The sequence below is a fragment of the Salvelinus sp. IW2-2015 genome, linkage group LG36, assembly GCF_002910315.2.
Source record: "Salvelinus sp. IW2-2015 linkage group LG36, ASM291031v2, whole genome shotgun sequence".
Taxonomy (NCBI): Eukaryota; Metazoa; Chordata; class Actinopteri; order Salmoniformes; family Salmonidae; genus Salvelinus; species Salvelinus sp. IW2-2015.
Genome location: NC_036875.1, coordinates 1,018,808 through 1,040,159, shown reverse-complemented (window position 1 = coordinate 1,040,159; position 21,352 = coordinate 1,018,808). Strand labels below are relative to the sequence as shown.

At 43.3% G+C, this 21,352-nt stretch overlaps 1 protein-coding gene across 1 annotated transcript in view; it reads right to left on the bottom strand.

Moving 5' to 3' along the window:
* Positions 1-21,352, bottom strand: part of LOC111959248 (uncharacterized) — a 43,505-nt gene that overhangs the window by 13,288 nt on the left and 8,865 nt on the right. The gene's annotated exons all lie outside the window — the stretch shown is intronic.

Here is a 21,352-nt window from a genome sequence, read left to right as displayed (position 1 = left end):
TTGAGAGCAAGAACATACGATGTAAGAATCAAGTACGGAACCCATTTACTTAAAGCTGCATTATATAACTTTTTGGGTGACCTGACCAAATGTACACAGAAATGTGAGTTATAGATCTGTCATTCTCATTGAAAGAAAGTCTAAGAAGTGGTAGGGTAAGTGTACCTATTAAGCCCACCAAAATCTAAATATAGACATTTCTAACATATACTGCCCTAATTTTGTAAGAAAAGTGAATATAAAATGAAAGATGAATCTCTCATGTGAAGTTATGTTTTAATAAGACAAAAAAATATTAGATAAAATATGTGAAAAGTCTGGACTGGGCTTAGTGGGTACTGAGTGTACCCTTTAAGCCCATGGGTGTTCCAAATTAGCCCATCTTAAATAATACATTTTAATTCATGTCCAAATGTTCAAAACGTACAAACTGACATTTCTTATTTATAATGGGATTATATTAATCTCCCCTAAAGTTATTAAAATAAACAGATCATTACTATTCATCATGAAAGTAGCACTTATAACAGTGGGGGTCCAATCATTTCCACACAGATCAATGTGGACTTAGGTTTTTGTTCTTGCCAACCAGTACACACCTGACTCAACAAATCAACTAATCACAGACTTCAATCAAGACATGATTAGTTGAATCAGGTGTGTTATTGTTTGGTTAGAACACAAACCTGCACCCACACTGGCCCTCTGTGGATAAGAAGCCATGCAACAAAGTCTATAACACACACAACCTTCAATTCATTATCTGAAAGCTGATTCACATTTGCTGTACTGTTATTCTTGTTAATTAATTAAACTTGTCTTCCTAAAGCCTATCTGAAAAGAATTAAAAATATCCCTCTCTATTGTGTATTATAAAGGTACAGGTGGTAGACAAAAAAACTGAATTACCTGGATGAAAGACAACAATATGACAATGCCCAACCCAAAGGTGCATGAGTAGTCGCCCAATAGCAGTGGTGAAAAGTACATAAGTAAAAATACTTTCAAGTACTACTTTTAAGGAGTTTTTGGGGGGTATCTGTACTTTACTTTCTATTTTTGACAACTTTTATTTTGACTTCACTACATTCCTAAAGCAGATAATGTACTTTTTACTCCATACATTTACCCTGACACCCAAAATAACTTTTGAATGCTTAGCAGGACAGAAATGGTCCAATTTAAACACTTATCAAGAGAACAACCCTGGTCATCCCTACTGCCTCTGATCTGGCGGACTCACTAAACACAAATGCTTCATTTGCAAATTATGTCTGAGTGTTGGAGTGTGCCCCTGGCTATCTGTAAATAAATAAAAAACAAGATAATTGTGCCGACTGATTTCCCTAATGTAAGGAATTTAAAATTACTTTTGATACTTAAGTATATTTTAGCAATTACATTTACTTTTGATACATAAGTGCATTTAAAACAAAATCGTTTTAGACTTTTACTCAAGTAGTATTTTACTGGGTGACTTTCACTATTACTTGAGTCTTTTTCTATAACAAAATCTATACTTTTACTCAAGTATGACATTTGGGTACTGTTTTCCACCACTGCTCAATAGTCCTATTCATGTCCCTCATTTGTTCGCATCTTTGTCCACCACCTGTAGGTCTTCTATCCCTGATATCCTTCAACCCTGATCTTATTCTTCTCTCTCTGCATCAACGACTGCCTGTCCACTCCAAACGTCTTAGGGAGAGTAACGAGGTTTCTAATTGTTCCTAATAGTTTCCAATCATGGTAAAGGCACCATGGTAAAGGCACAAGATCCATAATATGCATCAAGTAAAATAACATTTTATTTGTCATGTGCCGAATACAACCTTACACTGAAATATTTACTTAAAAGCCCTTAACCAACAATCTAGTTTTAAGAAAAATAAGAGCTAAAAAAAATATTTAAAAAATAAACTAAACTAAAAAATAAACGAGGAACAATAAAATAACAATAACGAGGCTATAAACAGGGGGTACCGATACCAAGTCATTGTGCGGGGGTACAGGTTAGTTGAAGTAATGGAGGTAATATGGACATGTAGGTAGGGGTAAAGTGACTATGCATAGATAATAAATAGCGAATAGCAGCAGCGTAAAAAAAATACCAATACAAATGGTCCGGGTAGCCATTTGATTAGCTGTTCAGCAATCTTATGGCTTGGGCGTGAGAAGCTGTAAAGAAGCCTCTTGGACCTAGACGTAGTGCTCCGGTACCACTTGCTGTGCGGTAGCAGAGAGAACAGTCTATGACTAGGGTGGCTGGAGTATTAGGCAATTTTTAGGGCCTTCCTCTGACACCCCCTGGTATAGAGGTCCTGCATAGCAGGAAGCTTGGCCCCATGATGTACTGGGCCGTACACACTACCTTCTGTATCGCCTTGCGGTCAGAGACTGCGCAGTTGCCATAGCAGGCGGTGATACAACCAGTCAGGATGCTCTCGATGGTGCAGCTGTATAACTTTTGGAGGATCTGAGGACCCATGCAAAATCTTTTCAGTCTCCTGGGGGAGAATTGGCATTGTCGTGCCCTCTTCACAACTGTCTTGGTGTGTTTGAACCATGATAGTTGATGGACCATGATGGTGAGGTGGACACTCTCAACCTGCTCCACTACAGCCCCGTCAATTAGAATGGGGGTGTGCTCGGCCCTCCTTTTCCTGTAGTCCACGATCAACTCCTTTGTCTTGATCACGTTGAGGGAGAAGATGTTGTCCTGGCACCACACTGCCAGGTCCTCCCTATATGCTGTCTAATCGTTGTTAGGGATCAGGCCTACCACCGTTGTGTCGTTGGCAAACGGCGCTTGTTGGAGACGTGTTTGGCCACGCAGTCATGGGTGAACAGGGAGTACAGGAGGGGACTAAGCACGCATCCCTGAGGGGCCCCAGTGTTGAGGATCAGCGTGGCAGATGTGTTGTTGCCTACAATTACCAACTGGAGGCGGCCCATCAGGAAGTCCCGTAAGGAAGAACAGGATCCAGTTGCAGAGGGGGGTGTTTACTCCTAAGGTCCTTAGCTTAGTGATGAGCTTTGAGGGCACTATGGTGTTGAACGCTGAGCTGTAGTCAAAGAACAGCATTCTCCCATAGGTGTTCTTTTAGTCCAGGTGGGAAAGGGAGCGTCATATGTCGATCTGTTGGGGCGGTATGCAAATTGGAGTGGGTCTAGGGTTTCTGGGATGATGCTGTTGATGCTGTTGATGTGAGCCATGACCAGCCTTTCAAAGCACCATGGCTACAGACATGAGTGCTACGGGTCGGTAGTCATTTAGGCAGGTTACCTTGGTGTTCCTGGGCACAGGGACTATGGTGGTCTGCTTGAAACATGTAGGTATTACATACTCGGTCAGGGAGAGGTTTAAAATATCAGTGAAGACCCTTGCCAGTTGGTTAGCACATGCTCGGAGTACACATCCTAGTAATCTGTCTGGCCCTGCGGCTTTGTGAATGTTGACCTGTTTAAAGGTCTTACTCACATCGGCTACGGCGAGCGGTGATCACACAGTCGGTGATCACACAGTTGTCCGGAACAGCTGGTGCTCTCAAGTATGCTTCAGTTTTGTTTGCCTTGAAGTGTGCATATAAGTCATTTAGCTTGTCTGGTCGGCTCGGTCACTGGGCAGCTCGTGGCTGAGCGTTCCTTTGTAGTCCGTAATAGTTTCCAAGCCCTGCCACATCCAACGTGCGTCAGAGCCGGTGTAGTAGGATTCAATCTTAGTCCTGTATTCACGTTTTCCTGATTGATGGTTCATCTGAGTGCATAGCGGGATTTCTTATAAGCATCCGGGTTAGAGTCCCACTCCTTGAAAGCGGCAGCTCTACCCTTTAGCTCAGTGCGGATGTTGCATGTAATCCATGGCTTCTGGTTGGGGTATGTACGTAGTCACTTTCGGGACAACGTCATTGATGCCCTTATTGATGAAGGCGGTGACTGATGTGGTATACTCCTCAACGTCATCGGATGAGTCCCGGAACATATTCCAGTCTGTGCTAGCAAAACAGTCCAGTAGATTAGCATCTGTGTCATCTGACCACTTCCGTATTGAGCGAGTCACTGATACTTCCTGCTTTAGTTTTTGTTGTAGGTAGGAATCAGCAGGATGTATTTATAGTCAGATTTGCCAAATAGAGGGCGAGGGAGAGCTTTGTACGCGTCTCTGTGTGCGGAGTAAAGGAAGTCTCTAGTTTTTTTCCTCTCTGGTTGCACATGTAACATGCTGGTAGAAATTAGGTCAAAATGATTTAAGTTTGCCTGCGTTAAAGTCCACGGCCACTAGGAGTGCTGCCCCTGGATGAGCATTTTCTTTTTTGCTTATGGCCTTCCTTAATATTAGATTTCGTGCACTGTTATTGACAAATGTACACAGACGTCACACCTTGTCTTACCAGAGGCAGCTGTTCTGTCTTGCCGATGCACGGAAAACCCAGCCAACTGTATATTATCCATGTCATCGTTCAGCCACGACTCAGTGAAACAGCTTTTAGTGCTTTTACAGGTTTTAATGTCCCGTTGGTAGGAGAGTCTTGAACAGAGGTCATCCAGTTTATTCTCCAATGATTGCACGTTGGCCAATAATACGAATGGTAGAGCCGTGTTACCCACTCGCCGACGAATACTCACAATGCACCCGGACCTGCGTTCCCTGTATCGGTGTCTATTCTTCATGCAAATTATGGGGATTTGGGCCTCGTATCTATCGTATCTCGGTATCTGTAGTAAATCCTTTGTGTCCGACTCGTTATTAAATTAAAAATCTTTKTCCAGTTCGAGGTGAGTAATCGCTGTTCTGATATTTAGAAGCTATTTTCAGTCATGAGAGATAATGGCAGAAACATTTATTTACAAAATAAATCACAAACAGCGTAAAAAAAACTATAAAACAGTACAATTGGTTGGAACCCCGTAAAATGGCAGCCGTTAACTGTAGATGTGTGTTTTAATTAACTTAAATCTGAACAAAAAACATACATATGCTCATGTTCATTGAATATTACAGATATCATCACACGGATATCAGCATATCCCCATGTGTTTCAATGCAAACCGGGCTTAATTGGAACAACAGTGATTCATGGTGAAAAAAACAGAATAGCAAAGTCTACTCATAAAATATTTGGAAACCAATGATTTGGTGTATCAATATACACTATATATCACAATATTATGCAAAGTTAGTATTGAGATCATTTTTCTACAATATTGCTTTATTGTAATTTTACATTCTGTATTGAGGTAGTGCTTTTTCTGCTACTATACCGTTTAGGCCCACCTGAGATAAATGTCAAATTTACAAAAATGGCTTCTGTGTAAAACAACGCAAGGTTAATTTAACAGTAAAATAAGACCAAATAATAAATAATTAATAATAAAACATCTGATTGGCTTAGTTATGGATATAACAACCAGATTATTTAGTTGGTTGTTATATGGATATAACAACCAGATTATTTAGTTAGCGGAAAATGTCATATATTTGTTAATGTTTTTATTTATAAAACAGATTCTCAATTGGATTGAGGTCTGGGCTTTGACTAGGCCATTCCAAGACATTTAAATGTTTCCCCTTAAACCACTCAAGTGTTGCTTTAGCAGTATGCTTAGGGTCATTGTCCTGCTGGAAGGTGAACCTCCGTCCCAGACTCAAATCTCGAACACTGAAACAGGTTTCTCTCAAGAATTTCCCTGTATTTAGCACCATCCATCATTCCTTCAATTCTGACCAGTTTCCCAGACCCTGCCAAAGAAAAACACCCCCACAGCATGATGCTGCCACCACCATGCTTCACTGTGGAGATAGTGTTCTCGGGGTGATGGGAGGTGTTGGGTTTGCGCCAGACATAGCATTTTCGTTGATGGCCAAAAATCRCAATTTTKGGCTCATCTGACCAGAGTACCTTCTTCCATATGTTTTTGCAGTTTCCCACATGCCTTTTGGCAAACACCAAACTTGCTTGCTTATTTTTTTATCTAAGCAATGGCTTTTTTCTGGACACTCTTCCGTAAAGCCCAGCTCTGTGGAGTGTACGSCTTAAAGTGGTCCTATGGACAGATACTCCAATCTCCGCCGTGGAGCTTTGCAGCTCCTTCAGGGTTATCTTTGGTCTCTTTGTTGCTTCTCTGAATAATTCCCTCCTTGCCTGGTCCGTGAGTTTTGGTGGGCGGACCTCTCTTGGCAGGTTTGTTGTTTCATAATGGATTTAATGGTGCTCCGTGGGATATTCAAGGTTTCAGATCTTTTTTTATAACCCAACCCTGATCTGTACTTCTCCACAACTTTGTCCCTGACCTGTGTGGAGATCTCCTTGGTGCCGCTTGCTTGGTGGATGCCCCTTGCTTAGTGGTGTTGCAGACTCTGTGTCCTTTCAGAACTGGTGTATATATACTGAGATCATTTAATAGATCATGTGATACTTAGAACGCACACAGGTGGACTTTATTTAACAAATTATGTGACTTCTGAAGGTAATTGGTTGCACCAGATCTAATTTAGGGGCTTCATAGCAAGGGTGGTGAATACATATGCACGCACAACTTTTCCGTTTTTATTTTTTGAAACAAGTTATTTTTTTAATTTCACTTCACCAATTTCACCAATTGGACTATTTTGTGTATGTCCATTACATGAAATCCAAATAAAAATCCATTTAAATTAGAGGTTGTAATGCAACAAAATAGGAAAAACTCCAAGGCGGATGAATACCTTCGCAAGGCACTGTAAAACCAGTACTCAGAGTGTAGAGAATCATTGTACCATCTAAACCACTGTGAAATAACACTAGAACCGGCATAGGCCGCCACTGACGTTTGATTTTGTAAATTTTACAAAATTCGGACCAAAATAAGCTGTGACTTTTCCTGAATGTTTGTATTTTACACTGCTCATATCTCAGAATTTTGAAATCAGAAGTATTTAGAGCCTTTTTCAAACCTATTCTTAACTTAACCCGCCAAGACAATGTATTGTAGGACATTGGCACTCAGCCAGGCGCTAATACRTCTCTCTCTTCTCACTGAATGAATGACAAATGTATGAATGGGTGATAATTGTGCACCTTACTTCAAAATTCGATTTAAATTAGGCTTAACAGAATGATAAGGAGGGTGAAGAGTTGGATTTAATTTAGAAAGACGATAGTGTAATGATGAGTTTGTGTTATGCCTTTTTATCAGCAGCAAATAACTTGATTGCGCCTCTTGGGGGTTGATATTCTCATTAACATTTTTTCTTTGTAAAAATAAGCTGTTATGGGACTGTTTTATTTACAATAACTCTATTACTAATCACATTTATTGTCAAGGAAACCAGAACATGCTACATGTTGCAGTGGGCCTTTAGAATGACGAAACATATCCTTGACTCTATCCAGCGAAGCAAACAAAGGCAGCCCACTGAATGAATAACAAATGGATGGAATTGGCAATAATTGTGCAAGTTACATCACAATCAAATTTAAATGAGGCCTAACTGAATGATGAGGTTGATGGAATTTACAAGAACAATAGTGTAATCATGAGTTTATGCACTATTTATTAAGTGCTGCATCTTGCGGGTTGATATGCATCTGATGCATATGCTAAAGTGAACGCCTGGCAATGTTCTCTAGCGGGTACTTAAAGGCTGATAGGCAAGGCGGTTCTAGTGTTAAATAACCCCAAATATAGTATTTTCAGCTGTTTGAAGCTGGTGTACAAAACTGAATGTAAACATACGCAAAAAGCAAGCAGAACAGGAAGCATAAAATAGAGCTAATATAACATATCTACCGCTTCTTAGACTTTCTTTCAATGACAGATCTATAACTTCCATTTCTATGTGAATTTCGTCAGGCCGCCCAAAAAGTTACATATTGCAGCTTTTAAGTAAGAAAGAGATGTTTGAATTAAGTCTTTAAATATGTACTTTACAAGCGTCTAAAACTGTCAAGTAAAAATAAAGGTGCACTATCATGTTTAAATTTGAGTTACTGAAATATATTGTATCTCACAACACCCATAAATGTTGGATTTATTTAGATGCGTCTTGTCCCTAAAATACATCTCTCAAATGTTAGGTAATTCACGAGTATGTGCTATGTAGGACACCTAAATTCAGAATCTATGAAGTAATAAAGTGTAGAGTCTGGCAAACTGTCACACCCTGATCTGTTTCACCTGTCCTTGTGATTGCCTCCACCCCCCTCCAGGTGTCTCCCATCTTCCCCATTATCCCCTGTGCATTTATACCTGTGTTCTCTGTTTGTCTGTTGCCAGTTCGCTTGTTTGTCAAGTACCCCAGCGTATTTGTTATCAGCGCCTGCTTTTCTCAGTCTCTCTTTTTCTCGCCCTCCTGATTTTGACCCTTGCCTGTCCTGACTCTGAGCCYGCCTGCCTGACCACTCTGCCTGCCCCTGTAGCTGCCTGTCGACCTTTACCTTTGCCCCACCTCTGGTTTACTGACCCCTGCCTGCCTTGACCTGTCTATTGCACGCCGCTGTTGAAATATTAAACCATTGTCAATTTGATGTGTCTGCATCTGGGTCTTACCTTGATACCTGATAGCAAACTATATGGCTGGATATGCCCCTTTTTCACTACATACAGTGGGGAGAACAAGTATTTGATACACTGCCGATTTTGCAGGTTTTCCTACTTACAAAGCATGTAGAGGTCTGTCATTTTTATCATAGGTACACTTCAACTGTGAGAGACGGAATCTAAAACAAAAATCCAGAAAATTACATTGTATGATTTTTAAGTATTAATTTGCTTTTTATTGCATGACGTAAGTATTTGATCACCTACCAACCAGTAAGAATTCCGGCTCTCACAGACCTGTTAGTTTTTCTTTAAGAAGCCTCCTGTTCTCCACTCATTACCTGTATTAACTGCACCTGTTTGAACTCGTTACCAGTATAAAAGACACCTGTCCACACACTCAATCAAACAGACTCCAACCTCTCCACAATGGCCATGACCAGAGAGCTGTGTAAGGACATCAGGGATAGAATTGTAGACTGCCACAAGGCTGGGATGGGCTACAGGACAATAGGCAGGCAGCTTGGTGAGAAGGCAACAACTGTTGGTGCAATTATTAGAAATGGAAGAAGTTCAAGATGACGGTCAATCACCCTCGGTCTGGGGCTCCATGCAAGATCTCACCTCGTGGGGCATCAATGATCATGAGGAAGGTGAGGGATCAGCCCAGAACTACACGGAGGACCTGGTCAATGACCTGAAGAGAGCTGGGACCACAGTCTCAAAGAAAACCATTAGTAACACACTACGCCGTCATGGATTAAAATCCTGCAGCGCACGCAAGGTCCCCTCTGCTCAAGCCAGCGCATGTCCAGGCCCCGTCGAAGTTTGCCAATGACCATCTGGATGATCCAGAGGAGGTAATGGGAGAAAGGTCATGTGGTCTGATGGACAAAAAATAGAGTTTTTGGTCTAAACTCCACTCACCGTGTTTGGAGGAAGAAGAAGGATGAGTACAACCCCAAGAACATCCATCCAACGTGAAGCATGGAGGTGGAAACATCATTCTTTGGGGATGCTTTTCTGCAAAGGGGAAGGACGATGCACTGTAATTGAGGAGAGGATGGATGGGGCCATGTATAGCGCAGATCTTGGCCAACAACGCTCCTTCCCTCAGTAAGAGCATTGAAGAATGGGTCATGGCTGGGTCTTCCAGCATGACAACGACCAAAACACACACCAGGGCAACTAGGAGTGGCTCCGTAGAAGCATATCAAGGTCTGGAGTGGCCTAGCCCAGTCTCCAGACCTGACCCATAGAAAATCTTTGGAGGGAGCTGAAAGTTCGTATTGCCCAGCGCCAGCCCGCGAAACCTGAAGGATCTGGAGATGATCCTGTAGGGAGGAGTGGGCCAAAATTCCCCTGCTGCAGTGTGTGCAAACCTAGTCAAGAACTACAGGGAAACGTATGATCTCTTGTTATGCAAACAGGTTTCTCTAACCAATTTAAGTTCTGCTTTTCTGATGTATCAAATACTTATGTCATGCAATAAAATGCAAATTAATTACTTAAAAATCATACAATGTGATTTTCTGGATTTTTGTTTTAGATTACGTCTCTCACAGTTGAAGTGTACCTATGATAAAAATTACAGACCTCTACATGCTTTGTAAGTAGGAAAACCTGCAAAATCGGCAGTGTATCAAATACTTGTTCTCCCCACTGTACATACTTAGCAGTTATCTGCATGTTTTTTTTAAATGCACATGTTGGAATGCTTTCAATGTTTTCTTTGACAACAAGAGTAGCTAATTTAAAATGTGTATTGACTCCATGCCACATCTGACACCAAGTCAGAATTTGATGCAAGCTAATTTTGAGAGACACTTGCTTTTGCTCTATGAAAGTTCTACCGGGACACCAGACTTGTTCACATCACTAGCTACCTCATGCTCATTGGTTCACATGCATAAATAGCAAAATAATTTCAAGCCTATTTAAGAGATGCCAGTGATTCATAATGTCCCGTTTTTAATGTTCCCTTTCTTACTCCACACCACTAGCATGACCGTAGCCATCCGACATTCAGGTCAGTGAGCACAGGGTTGATGCCAAACTGAAGTCCCTCGTAAATAAAATGGTTATCCCACAAGGCTGCCTGGGTAAAGTGCACTGCCTTTGCTTACTGTAGAGCACAGTAAATCAATGAGGTCATATATACCTCATATTGAAACGTCATATTGATATATCAAAATACTAATTCAGAGACATTTTAAATAAATATATACGRAAATATATATATATTTTTTTAAACCAGGAGAGTGAATTGTGGGAACAGCAATCAGGTAAACTTGTGTACTCTCCTCGCCAAGTTTGTTGTCAGCAAATAACTGTAATGTTAAGTTGATGTGCTAGCTCTAGTGTGTCTGTCTTGCTAACCTAGCTGGGCAGTGCATCTCTTGGTCTGCCTGTGTCTTGCTTGCTTGCTTGCCAAAAACCTTGAAGTCAACTTCTTCAACATTGTGGTCGACTCTGCTGTGACATCCATGGATGAGAGATTTGAAACACTCAACAAGGTGAAAACCAAATATGGAGTGCTGCTGAACTTCAGCACTGCCTCTCAGATGTCCAGTGAATATTTAAAGGCTCACTGCATGGGAGTTGAAAACACCCTAACCTTCAGAGATGACTGTGACATCAGTGGAATGGATCTGGCACACGAGATTCAGAATTGACCTGATCTGCCATCAGATAAGATGACTGCCTTTGAGCTGCTATCCTTTCTCTGTGAGAAAAACCTGGAGGAACTCTATCCTACCCTTTTGGATAGCCCTAAGAATTGCAGTCACTCTACCAGTAACAGTAGCATCGGCAGAGAGGAGCTTTTCAAAATTGAAGCTCATCAAAAGCTACCTGAAGTCTTCCATGTCACAGGAACGTGTGAGTGATCTGGCCATCATTTAAATGTGTATTTTTTTTATTTCACCTTTATTTAACCAGGTAGGCTAGTTGAGAAAAAGTTATCATTTGCAACTGCGACCTGGCCAAGATAAAGCAAAGCAGTTCGACACATACAACAACATACAATCAATAATACAGTAGAAAACGTCTATATACAGCATGTGCAAATGAGGTAGGATAAGGTAGGTAAGGCAATAAATCGGCCATGGTGGCTAAGTAATTACAATATAGCAATTAAACACTGGAATGGTAGAATGTGCAGAAGATGAATGTGCAAGTAGAGATACTGGGGTGCAAAGGAGCAAGATAAATAAATAAATACAGTATGGGGTTGGGGTTAGTTGGATGGGCTCTTTACATGAGCATAAATCATGACATGGGGAAACACGTCCTATGATGATATCATTGATGATTATGCCATCAAGAAAGTGTAGAAGAGGAATATTTTGATGGTAAGATTTTAATTCAAACATTAAAATGTTTACACACTTAGTAACATTTAACATTGTATGGCAGAAGCGAATTTGTGTAAATGACTGCTTAATTTAACTGTGAGATACTTTCTCAATTTCTTCCAGACCGTCCAGATAGACTGGTGGCCATGCTGATGCTGAAAATGCCCAGGCTGTAGAGGGAACCAAAGGTTAATCACACAGCTGTATAGGTTTTATTTACTATTTTAAGACATATAGCTGCAGCCATAGCTTATATGCTTATGTTTACATTGTATAGCCAAAGCTAATCACACACGCTGTATAGGTTTTATTTGACTATTTTAAGACATATAGCTGCAAGCCATAGCTATAATGCTTATGTTTACATTGTTATAGCCAGAAGCTAATCACACAGCTGTATAGGTTGTATTTGACTATTTTAAGACATATAGCTGCAGCCATAGCTTATATGCTTATGTTTACATTGTATAGACAAAGCTAAAATGTATAATATTGTGAGGACTGGACTAATTACCAGGCAGCAGAGCCAAAGCTCAGTGTTATATTTTATTATTTTCTACAATTTCTTATTTATGTTAAATATTCACTTATCTAAAAATTCTATCGAAAATATTCTATTCAATAAATATTGTTTGTTTTACACCTCATTCTGTTCTGTATAGGTCTACGTTATTCTTAGACCGACAGATGGAGCAAACTGGAGGGAGGATTGTAGTGGGATCACTGGAGTGTCAGGTGTGACTGTGTGGCAATGGAAAATGGTTTACATGGAATTTTGCTTAGGTAAGGACGCCTCTGGCCAGAGCTTACCCATGATGTTGCAAACAATGTAAGTCAATAAGGCATTATTTTAGTCAAAGTATATATATTGCCAAATCCAAATCCAAATGTGTGACTTCAGATGTTTCCGTGACTCTTACGTGTCACTTCCTATGAGTTGACATTTTCAGCCTACTGTACATTTTGTTTCAGGTTGGGTTTTAAAACCTGTTATGGCTGCAGGGGGCGTATTGGAAAACTGGAAAATTGTGCCAATTTTCAAACGGCCTCTTAATCAATTTTTGCTCTTACAATATGCATATTATTATACTATTGGATAGAAAACAGTCTCTAGTTTTCTAAAACCGTTTTAATTTTTTTCTCTGAGTGGAACAGAAGTCATTTGGCAGCACTTTCCCTGACCAGGAAGTAGAATGTCAGAAATCTTCTGCTCTCTTCAACGTTATGCCTATACATGGTCATTTGACGTAGGACCCTACGGACAACTTCAGATGCCTTCCTCTGGGTGTCAAGAGGGTGTGAGAGAAGGAATTTTGTGTTCATCTTGTTTAGAGTTTAATAATAGCTATTCTTTGGCGTGACCGACCAATTCCGGAGATCTGAAACGCGCGACTTGGGAGTGACATTGGTTCTGTTTTGCTGCCGTTTTTGGACGGGAACAATCTCCGGCTCGGTTTTTAGTTGATAAATGAGACCATATCATCGTAATGTATGTTTTTTCAATATAGTTTAAATCAGATTATTTGAATTTTTTCGGGAGTTTTGCCATGTTCCGTTCTCTTGAATTTATTTATGTGGACAGATCCGTGCCAGTGGACCGGTACCCATGCTAAATTAAGGTGGAAAGTTGCCATTATGAATCCAAAACAACGATCATCTGGACAAAGGACACATTGATCAACATTCTGATGAAAGATCAGAAAAAGTAAGACCCAATTTATAATGTTATTTCATATATCTGTCGTGCATGTCAACTGGTCGTGCGCGCCCAAGTGTGTCTGGCTAATGTGGCTATGCTAATATAGCGCTACATTTTGTTTTCGCTGTAAAACATTTAATAAATCGGAAATATTGTCTGGAATCACAAGAATCCTGTTTTTCAATTGCTGCACAGTATGTATTTCTCAGATATGTTTTATGAGGAGTAATTAGGCATTTGATGTTGGTGTCTGGCTGCTTTCGGTGCAATTTCTGATTGTAGCTGAAATGTAATTTATGATTTATACCATAAATATGCAAATTTTTCAAAAAAAACATATGCTATACAATAAATATGTTATCAGACTGTCATCTTATGAAGTTGTTTCTTGGTTAGTGGCTATATATATCTTTATTTGGTCGAATTAGTGATAGCTGGTGATGGAGGTAAAAACTGATGGTGTTAGAAAGTGTGTCTTGTCTTGGCACTGACGGAAACATGGATTCCACTGATAACACTGCTACTCCTACTGCTCTCTCCTCGTCTGCCCACGTGTTCTCGCACACCCCGAGAGCTTCTGGTCAGCGGGGTGGTGGCACTGGGATCCTCATCTCTCCCAAGTGGACATTCTCTCTTTCTCCCCTGACCCATCTGTCTATCGCCTCCTTTGAATTCCATGCTGTCACAGTTACCAGCCCTTTCAAGCTTAACATCCTTATCATTTATCGCCCTCCAGGTTCCCTTGGAGAGTTCATCAATGAGCTTGACGCCCTGAATAAGTTCCTTTCCTGAGGATGGCTCACCTCTCACAGTTCTGGGTGACTTTAACCTCCCCACGTCTACCTTTGACTCATTCCTCTCTGCCTCCTTCTTTCCACTCCTCTCCTCTTTAGCCTCACCCTCTCACCTTCCCCCCCTACTCACAAGGCAGGCAATACGCTTGACCTCATCTTTACTAGATGCTGTTCTTCCACTAATCTCATTGCAACTCCCCTCCAAGTCTCCGACCAGTACCTTGTATCCTTTTCCCTCTCGCTCTCATCCAACACTTCCCACACTGCCCCTACTCGGATGGTATCGCGCCGTCCCAACCTTCGCTCTCTCTCCCCCGCTACTCTCTCCTCTTTCCATCCTATCATCTCTACCCTCTGCTCAAACCTTCTCCAACCTATCTCCTGATTCTGCCTCCTCAACCCTCCTCTCCTCCTTTCTGCATCCTTTGACTCTCTATGTCCCCTATCCTCCAGGCCGGCTCGGTCCTCCCCTCCTGCTCCGTGGCTCGACGACTCATTGCGAGCTCACAGAACAGGGCTCCGGGCAGCCGAGCGGAAATGGAGGAAAACTCGCCTCCCTGCGGACCTGGCATCCTTTCACTCCCTCCTCTCTACATTCTCCTCTTCTGTCTCTGCTGCTAAAGCCAATTTCTACCACTCTAAATTCCAAGCATCTGCCTCTAACCCTAGGAAGCTCTTTGCCACCTTCTCCTCCCTTCCTGAATCCTCCTCCCCCTCCTCCCCCTCCTCCCTCTCTGCTGATGACTTCGTCAACCATTTTGAAAAGAAGGTCGACGACATCCGATCCTCGTTTGCTAAGTCAAACGACACCGCTGGTTCTGCTCACACTGCCCTACCCTGTGCTTTGACCTCTTTCTCCCCTCTCTCTCCAGATGAAATCTCGCGTCTTGTGACGGCCGGCCGCCCAACAACCTGCCCGCTTGACCCTATCCCCTCCTCTCTTCTCCAGACCATTTCCGGAGACCTTCTCCCTTACCTCACCTCGCTCATCAACTCATCCTTGACCGCTGGCTACGTCCCTTCCGTCTTCAAGAGAGCGAGAGTTGCACCCCTTCTGAAAAAACCTACACTCGATCCCTCGATGTCAACAACTACAGACCAGTATCCCTTCTTTCTTTTCTCCCAAAACTCTTGAACGTGCCGTCCTTGGCCAGCTCTCCTGCTATCTCTCTCAGAATGACCTTCTTGATCCAAATCAGTCAGGTTTCAAGACTAGTCATTCAACTGAGACTGCTCTTCTCTGTGTCACGGAGCACTCCGCACTGCTAAAGCTAACTCTCTCTCCTCTGCTCTCATCCTTCTAGACTATCGGCTGCCTTTGATACTGTGAACCATCAGATCCTCCTCTCCACCCTCTCGAGCTGGGCATCTCCGGCGCGGCCCACGCTTGGATTGCGTCCTACCTGACAGGTCGCTCCTACCAGGTGGCGTGGCGAGAATCTGTCTCCGCACCACGTGCTCTCACCACTGGTGTCCCCCAGGGCTCTGTTCTAGGCCCTCTCCTATTCTCGCTATACACCAAGTCACTTGGCTCTGTCATATCCTCACATGGTCTCTCCTATCATTGCTATGCAGACGACACACAATTAATCTTCTCCTTTCCCCCCTCTTGATAACCAGGTGGTGAATCGCATCTCTGCATGTCTGGCAGACATATCAGTGTGGATGACGGATCACCACCTCAAGCTGAACCTCGGCAAGACGGAGCTGCTCTTTCTCCCGGGGAAGGACTGCCCGTTCCATGATCTCGCCATCACGGTTGACAACTCCATTGTGTCCTCCTCCCAGAGTGCTAAGAACCTTGGCGTGATCCTGGACAACACCCTGTCGTTCTCAACTAACATCAAGCGGTGACCCGTTCCTGTAGGTTCATGCTCTACAACATTCGCAGAGTACGACCCTGCCTCACGCAGGAAGCGGCGCAGGTCCTAATCCAGGCACTGTCATCTCCGTCTGGATTACTGCAACTCGCTGTTGGCTGGGCTCCCTGCCTGTGCCATTAAACCCCTACAACTCATCCAGAACGCCGCAGCCCGTCTGGTGTTCAACTTTCCCAAGTTCTCTCACGTCACCCCGCTCCTCTCGCTCTCTCCACTGGCTTCCAGTTGAAACTCGCATCCGCTACAAGACCATGGTGCTTGCCTACGGAGCTGTGAGGGGAACGGCACCTCCGTACCTTCAGGCTCTGATCAGGCCCTACACCCAAACAAGGGCACTGCGTTCATCCACCTCTGGCCTGCTCGCCTCCCTACCTCTGAGGAAGTCAGTTCCCGCTCAGCCCAGTCAAACTGTTCGCTGCTCTGGCACCCAATGGTGGAACAAACTCCCTCACGACGCCAGCGTCAGCGGAGTCAATCACCACCTTCCGGAGACACCTGAAACCCCACCTCTTTAAGGAATACCTAGGATAGGATAAAGATATCCTTCTAACCCCCCCCCTTAAAAGAGTTAGATTCACTATTGTAAAGTGGTTGTTCCACTGGATATCATAAGGTGAATGCACCAATTTGTAAGTCGCTCTGGATAAGAGCGTCTGTAAATGACTTAAATGTAAAATGTAAATGTGTCTTTTGCTAACGTGGTTAGGTAATAGATTTATATTTTGTCTTCCCTGTAAAACATTTTAAAAATCGGACATGTTGGCTTGATTCACAAGATGTCTCACCTTTCATATGCTGTATTGGACTTGTTAATGTGTGAAAGTTAAATATTTTTAAAAAATAGCTTTTGAATTGCGCGCCCTGCACTTGAGCTGGATGTTGTCATAAGTGTACCGGTGTCGGGCTGCACCCCAAACAGGTTAATTTCATTGTTACCACCCACCAAAATGGCAATGTTTATTATTCAGAACCACTTGCTGCAAAGATCTTTCTATTCAYAAGTCATCTGAGAGGCAAACAGCTTTTCTCTGTAGCCTACACTTTGTAGCTGTTTTATCTAGCTGAAACCAAAGTTCAAATTGGCTATATCATACTAATTCATGAAAACAAAAATTGGCTTTATCGTCTAATGTTAAGGTTAGCAGTGAGGTTAAGGTTAGGTTGATAATTTCAGGAATAGAAAAATGTAGAAATAAAATGGGTTTAAGACTTTGTGGCTGTGTTAACTAGTGACGACCTTATACTTGGCCGCCTTGCCATGTAGCAAATTAAAATAGGGGGTGCAAACTGTTTTTGCACCTCCCCTTTTTTAATTTGTCAAATTTCAATAATTTTGTAGCTAGTCTGCATAAAACAAAGATGACCATTTTATAAATTATGCATTTTAGAACCTCGCTCCCCACGTCACCCAAAGATCAATACCCCAATAATAATGTCAAAGTGTCCCCACAATAATGTCAAAGTGGAATTATGTTTTAAGACATTTTTACAAATTAATTAAAATCTGTAATGTATTGAGTCAATAAGTATACAACCCCTTGTATACAAGCCTAAAATGTTAAAGATTAAAAATGTGCTTAACAAGTCACATAATAAGCTGCATGGACTCTGTGGGCAATTATAATGTTTAACATGATTTTTGAATAACTACCTCATCTCTGTAACCCACACATATAATTATCTGTAAGGTACCTCAGTCGAGCAGTGAATTTCAAACACAGATTCAACAACAAAGACCAGAAAGGTTTACCAATGCCTCGCAAAGAAGGGCACCAATTGGTTGATGTCACGCCCTGACCATAGAGAGACTTTTTTTATTCTCTATTTTGGTTAGGTCGGGGTGTGACTAGGGCGGATAATCTAGATTGTTTTATTTCTATGTTGGCCTGGTATGGTTCCCAATCAGAGAAAGCTGAGTCGTCTCTGATTGGGGATCATATTTAGGCTGCCATTTCCCCACTGTGTTTTGTGGGATCTTGTTTATGTGTAGTTGCTTGTGAGCACCCCATAACTTCACGTATCGTTTGCTTTAAAAAAAAAAATKTTTTGTGCATTTCACGAATAAAAGATGTGGAACCCATATCATGCTGCGCCTTGGTCCGAATGTTATTTCGACGATCGTGACAGAAGATCCCACCACACGAGGACCAAGCAGCGTGCCCAGGAGGAGAGGGTATCCTGGGGTTGGGAGGAAATCATGGAGGAGAAGATATCCTGGACTTGGGAGGAAATAATGGGAGGACACGAAAGCCGTCCTTGGAAGCAGACGCAAGGATAGAAGGGAAGACAGCGACGACGCCGGGGTTCGCGGCCACAACGAAAGCCCAAAGAACAGCCCCATTAAAAAAAAATGGGGGGGCACACGGGGGGGTCGGCGGAGCCGAGGGGTGAACCAGAGCCAATCTGGGAGAAGATGGAGAAATTGGAGGAGAGTGAACGGAGAGAGTCAGAGACCGTCAGTGAGTTGATGGAGAAATTGGAGGAGAGAGAAATGAGAGAGTTGTTTTGTTTGTGTATGATGCACGACATTCTTCCTAAGGAGCGTGTCATCAGTTTGATGCCACCTGAGTCAGCTTTCCGTACTCGTCCTGAGGAGGAAAAGTATGTCCTGTGCCCGTTCCACGCACTAGGCCTCCTGTGTGCCATCCCAGTCCGGTACGTCCTGTGTCTCCTCCTCGCACTTGCCCTGAAGTGCGTGTTCCCAGTCCGGTACGTCCTGTGCCTGCTCCTCGCACTCGCCCCGAAGTGCGTGTCACCAGTCCGGTGCCACCTGTGCCGGCTCCATGCACTAGACCTCCAGTGCGCCTTCCCAGTCCGGTACGTCCTGTGCCTGCTCCTCGCACTCGCCCTGAAGTGCGTGTCACCAGTCCGGTGCCCCCTGTGCCGGCTCCACGCACCAGGCTTCCGGCGACGGGATCTTGTTTATGTGTAGTTGCCTGTGAGCACTCCATAGTTTCACGTATCGTTTGCTTTTTAAAATTGTTTTGTGCGTTTCACGAATAAAAAGATGTGGAACCCATATCATGCTGCGCTTTGGTCCGAATGTTATTTTGACGATCGTGACAGTAGATGGGAAAACAATTCTAAAAGCACACAATGAATACACCTTTTAGCATGGTAAAGTTAATAATTCCACTTTGGGTGGTGTATCAATACACCCAATCACCACAAAGATGTGGAATAAGTCAAGAGGTATGAATACTTTCTGAAATGAATAGAGAGAACAAAGAATATAGCTATTTGATCAGGTTCGTGTGCATGTCCAATATTAATGACGTCTGGAATCCAACATGGTTTCACTGGAATTATCAAACGACAAGAGTCAGACAAACATCAACCCTCAACATGTCAACAGCTCGTATAAGCACAGTTTAGCTGAGACTCATCTCTTGACAGGTAGGCTGATAGTCTTTTTCGTAAATCATTATTTTCACCTAACACCTAATTATCTTAACTGAAATGTCCTCACATAACATTCATTCAACTGAGACTGCTCTTCTCTGTGTCACGGAGGCGCTCCGCACTGCTAAAGCTAACTCTCTCTCCTCTGCTCTCATCCTTCTAGACCTATCGGCTGCCTTTGGTCATTTGGAAATATCCCTGGTCCCTAAATGTACTCGCTCAATGAGAGAAGCAGAAATGAAAGAAAAAACTTTACCGGTATCAACTAGATTGCTGATGATGTAATTCCTGTCCTAGAACTGAAATTCTTGTTTATGTTCCACCTCAAAGACTGACTCGTGGGAATGTGGTGGTGATTTCCACGTGTTTCAGAGAAGAAACAACAATTAGGCCACTGACTGACAGCTGTCAGTGTAACTAGCTAGCATGCTAACCTTAGCCAGCTACTGAAGGTTATTTACATTTACATTTAAGTCATTTAGCAGACGCTCTTATCCAGAGCGACTTACAAATTGGTGCATTCACCTTATGATATCCAGTGGAACAACCACTTTACAAACAGTGCATCTAACTTTTTAAGGGGGGGGTTAGAAGGATTACTTTATCCTATCCTAGGTATTCCTTAAAGAGGTGGGGTTTCAGGTGTCTCCGGAAGGTGGGTGATTGACTCCGCCGACCTGGCGTCGTGAGGGAGTCTGTTCCACCATTGGGGTGCCAGAGCAGCGAACAGCCTTGACTGGGCTGAGCGGGAACTGTACTTCCTCAGAGGTAGGGAGGCGAGCAGGCCAGAGGTGGATGAACGCAGTGCCCTTGTTTGGGTGTAGGGCCTGATCAGAGCCTGAAGGTACGGAGGTGCCGTTCCCTCACAGCTCCGTAGGCAAGCACCATGGTCTTGTAGCGGATGCGAGCTTCAACTGGAAGCCAGTGGAGAGAGCGGAGGAGCGGGGTGACGTGAGAGAACTTGGGAAAGTTGAACACCAGACGGGCTGCGGCGTTCTGGATGAGTTGTAGGGGTTTAATGGCACAGGCAGGGAGCCCAGCCAACAGCGAGTTGCAGTAATCCAGACGGGAGATGACAAGTGCCTGGATTAGGACCTGCGCCGCTTCCTGCGTGAGGCAGGGTCGTACTCTGCGAATGTTGTAGAGCATGAACCTCCAGGAACGGGTCACCGCCTTGATGTTAGTTGAGAACGACAGGGTGTTGTCCAGGATCACGCCAAGGTTCTTAGCACTCTGGGAGAGAGGACACAATGGAGTTGTCAACCGTGATGGCGAGATCATGGAACGGGCAGTCCTTCCCCGGGAGGAAGAGCAGCTCCGTCTTGCCGAGGTTCAGCTTGAGGTGGTGATCCGTCATCCACACTGATATGTCTGCCAGACATGCAGAGATGCGATTCACCACCTGGTTATCAGAGGGGGGAAAGGAGAAGATTAATTGTGTGTCGTCTGCATAGCAATGATAGGAGAGACCATGTGAGGATATGACAGAGCCAAGTGACTTGGTGTATAGCGAGAATAGGAGAGGGCCTAGAACAGAGCCCTGGGGGACACCAGTGGTGAGAGCACGTGGTGCGGAGACAGATTCTCGCCACGCCACCTGGTAGGAGCGACCTGTCAGGTAGGACGCAATCCAAGCGTGGGCCGCGCCGGAGATGCCCAGCTCGGAGAGGGTGGAGAGGAGGATCTGATGGTTCACAGTAT